The 4,313-nt window shown below is 48.1% G+C and overlaps 1 non-coding gene and 1 pseudogene across 1 annotated transcript; both read left to right on the forward strand.

Moving 5' to 3' along the window:
* The first annotated feature begins 441 nt into the window (after positions 1-441).
* Positions 442-596, forward strand: LOC143306953 (5.8S ribosomal RNA). The gene has a single exon (XR_013064212.1). It is a non-coding gene; the product is annotated as a 5.8S ribosomal RNA (ribosomal RNA).
* A 1,732-nt stretch (positions 597-2,328) lies between these two features.
* LOC143306946 (large subunit ribosomal RNA) overlaps positions 2,329-4,313 on the forward strand; it is a 5,387-nt pseudogene continuing 3,402 nt past the window's right edge.

Genomic DNA, 4,313 nt, shown 5'->3' on the forward strand with positions numbered 1-4,313 from the left:
GTGCGTCCGCCTGATCGATGTGTGTTGTTTACGGACCGGCTGAGAAGCGACGATAGCGAGTCTTTGAAAAACTATGTGTCCATTAGTTAGACCGATCGTCGCCGGCCGTGTGTCTGTTCGAATCTCGCAACCCACGATTCAGCGACAGGACGCGCGCTCGCATTCCTTGTGTGCGTTCGTACTTTTCAAGGTTTTTAAATGTACTTTACGCCCGACCGTCGAGAGGAGCGTGCCACTGGGCGTTTCTCCGACGGTTTCCGTCCTTGGACGCGATCGTGTCGTCAACGATCGAACAAACAAACAAATACGTTGGCGACGCCCGAATTCGCTCTCCCGCACGCGCCGGGTGGGAGAGTGATGTGGGTATCGAATGTGATGCGTGTTAATAATGAAAATAACACTCTAAAGATCTAAAGAGTTTGAAATACAAAATTTTACGATTACCCTGAACGGTGGATCACTTGGCTCGTGGGTCGATGAAGAACGCAGCTAATTGCGCGTCAACGTGTGAACTGCAGGACACATGAACATCGACATTTCGAACGCACATTGCGGTCCACGGATACAATTCCTGGACCACGCCTGGCTGAGGGTCGTTTTCTTAACAAAAGACTGCTTGCGTTTGCTTCTCGAAAAAAGAGTAATTCATTTCTTTCTAAACATCTCGCCGTCGTTCAACGAAAGTAGAACGTTTCGGAGCGGGATTATCGAACGAAATTGAAAGAATGAATGAACGATAAACAAAGAAAGAGTCGCAACGTACGAGCGATAGTTGGGCAGTTCGTCGGCGTTTGTCGTGGAAACGATGTGACGAAAATCGCAACCGATACACTAAATGCAGGCCGTTAAAGGAGAGAAACAAATTTCGAAATATCTCTTCGAACTAGCGCAAGTGCGTCACGGCGCGCGAGTCGTTCGTTAAAATTTATAAACGACCGCCCGTGAAAGCACCGAGTTCTCGGAAGATAATCTATAAAGATTCTCCATCCTGCTGGAAGTTATCGGATCGGCGCGATTGTTCACTTGTAGAAATCCACGCTCCCGACGTTGCCAGAAACGATATTTACGAAAGGTGTGTCAAAAATAAACGAAAGAAGCTCTCCTATAAATTTAGAAAAAGCAAACGAGTGAAATGTTTGAGATGATAATTTGCTGAAATGCAAGCTCGAATAGCCCCAGGGTTTCGAATGATTCCCCGCGCTTTATACATCTCTCTGTTTACAAACGGTGTATAAATGAAAGATCGCTTCAGATGGGTCGTCGCTGTTTGACGCGCGATGCTGTTCCTTTTTTTTTGTCTGTCTGTGCGTTTAGCTTCGCTAAACAAGTTAAATGGTTAAAAAGCGTCGAAAAAGCGAATACACACGCGACAAGACAAATCTAACGAGTAAAGGAACGCTCCGCTCCAAGATAAAAATGGTTGTTTACAATCAATACAGCGTTTCGGTACCCCTGATCGTAGTCTAAAACTGTGTAACAAAAGAGAGGAAAGCGAATGGTGAAGGAACTTCGAAGCCTCCGTGGCGTGGCTAGAACTTGTGATAAAAGTATGTTTGCAGCAATTATGCATGCTCCCGTTAAAACAGCATTTCAATGTCTCGCATGGCTTAAAGCTCTAGGAGGCTTCAACATTTAGAATACATACGGACTACTTCGTTTGTTAAAGATAAGCGAAGACCGCGCGACCATCGCTCGGTCGTCCAGTCCTCGAAAGTTTTGTTGCGTTCCAAAGAAGAGACAAATGGGGTTTACCCTTGCGCTAAGGGGAGAAGAAGAGAAAAGCAGTTGTTAAATCTAAGAGGTGTGTGGAGTACATCGCGTGTTGGTTAAAATTGTTAAATGAAGTATACGCGAAATGTTCTCTCGCTCTTGCTTTTCCTCTTGCTTCCGTGGCGCTCGAAAAGAAGGGATGATAAATAAAGAAACCTATTCGAAATCTCTTGTGGAACAAAAAATAATACGGACGGACGTTAAAATTGAACCGAGACGAAATGGATCGTCTTGCGAGTTGTCTTCGCTTTGAAATTGTTAAAAATTGATAAAAGCAATACGACGAAGCTGCAGTCCGCAAAATGTTTGAAGCAAAAAGGAAATAACACGAAAATTATGGGAACGTCGTGTCTCAACTTTTTTTTCCCTCTTGTGCTCGTTTCATCGAACGATAAATACAAACATTTTGAAACGAGAGAGGAGGAAAAATTGAATATGCGAAAGGTTGATTCACGCACAGTTTCTCTACGTGTTTGCTTTTTTGCTTCTTTTCGTTTATTTTTTTTTTTTTTGCATCGAGCATCATTATTCACCTTTCGATGAAACCAAAGAAATTGACGACCTCAGAGTAGGCGAGATTACCCGCTGAATTTAAGCATATTATTAAGCGGAGGAAAAGAAACTAACTAGGATTTCCTTAGTAGCGGCGAGCGAACAGGAATGAGCCCAGCACTGAATCCCGCGGTACCGCCGCTGGGAAATGTAGTGTTCAGGAGGATCCGTTTATCCCGAGACATCGAATTGCGTCCAAGTCCATCTTGAATGGGGCCATTTACCCATAGAGGGTGCCAGGCCCGTAGTGACCGGTACGCGTTTCGGGAGGATCTCTCCTTAGAGTCGGGTTGCTTGAGAGTGCAGCCCTAAGTGGGTGGTAAACTCCATCTAAGGCTAAATACGACCACGAGACCGATAGCGAACAAGTACCGTGAGGGAAAGTTGAAAAGAACTTTGAAGAGAGAGTTCAAGAGTACGTGAAACCGTTCAGGGGTAAACCTGAGAAACCCAAAAGATCGAATGGGGAGATTCATCGTCAACAACGCTGGCTCCCGTTGGTGCGCGATGCCCCGGATGGACCTTCGGGTTCCATTAGCGAGGGCACACCACCTTCGGCGAATGTTCCGGCGAGGTAGTCGTGCACTTCTCCCCTAGTAGAACGTCGCGACCCGTTGCGTGTCGGTCTACGGTCCGAGGCGGAGCCTGTCCGTCACCTTAACGGTGTTCGTGACAGACCCTCGGTTGCCTGGCCGACTGCGCGACGGTACTCAGACGGTATCAGGCCGCAACCAATCCATTTTCGAATGTGTGTGCGTCAGGACCGCCGCAAGCTAGGTTCAGTTATAATTACCCGGATGTACGGACTATGCGCCGTCCCCGGGTCTGGCCAGCTGTTAGCAGGAGGAGTCCTTGGACTGGCCAAGCTTTGAATTACCGGTCGGCGACGCTATTGCTTTGGGTACTCTCAGGACCCGTCTTGAAACACGGACCAAGGAGTCTAACATGTGCGCAAGTCATTGGGATATAAATAAACCTAAAGGCGAAATGAAAGTGAATGTCGTCCTCTGCGTCGACCTAGGGAGGATGGGCCTCGTTACGATTAGGCCTCGCACTCCCGGGGCGTCTCGTTCTCATTGCGAGAAGAGGCGCACCTAGAGCGTACACGTTGGGACCCGAAAGATGGTGAACTATGCCTGGTCAGGACGAAGTCAGGGGAAACCCTGATGGAGGTCCGTAGCGATTCTGACGTGCAAATCGATCGTCGGAACTGGGTATAGGGGCGAAAGACTAATCGAACCATCTAGTAGCTGGTTCCCTCCGAAGTTTCCCTCAGGATAGCTGGCACTCGCTCGAACGTTATTGCGAGTCTCATCTGGTAAAGCGAATGATTAGAGGCCTTGGGGCCGAAACGACCTCAACCTATTCTCAAACTTTAAATGGGTGAGATCTCTGGCTTGCTTGCATCAAATGAAGCCATGAGATTTTATTATTGGATCAGAGTGCCAAGTGGGCCAATTTTGGTAAGCAGAACTGGCGCTGTGGGATGAACCAAACGCAGAGTTAAGGCGCCTAAGTCGACGCTTATGGGATACCATGAAAGGCGTTGGTTGCTTAAGACAGCAGGACGGTGGCCATGGAAGTCGGAATCCGCTAAGGAGTGTGTAACAACTCACCTGCCGAAGCAACTAGCCCTGAAAATGGATGGCGCTGAAGCGTCGCGCCTATACTCCGCCGTCAGTGGCAAGTGGGGCTGGACAAAATTTGGTCCTCCATGAAGCCCTGACGAGTAGGAGGGTCGCGGCGGTGTGCGCAGAAGGGTCTGGGCGTGAGCCTGCCTGGAGCCGCCGTCGGTGCAGATCTTGGTGGTAGTAGCAAATACTCCAGCGAGGCCCTGGAGGACTGACGTGGAGAAGGGTTTCGTGTGAACAGCCGTTGCACACGAGTCAGTCGATCCTAAGCCCTAAGAGAAATCCTATGTAAATGAGGTGTCCTAAAGCTCTCAGTTAAAAAGCAACAACAAAACTGTTAAATATGGCTAAATCGAATTT

Source organism: Osmia lignaria, unplaced genomic scaffold, assembly GCF_051020975.1.
Source record: "Osmia lignaria lignaria isolate PbOS001 unplaced genomic scaffold, iyOsmLign1 scaffold0041, whole genome shotgun sequence".
Taxonomy (NCBI): Eukaryota; Metazoa; Arthropoda; class Insecta; order Hymenoptera; family Megachilidae; genus Osmia; species Osmia lignaria.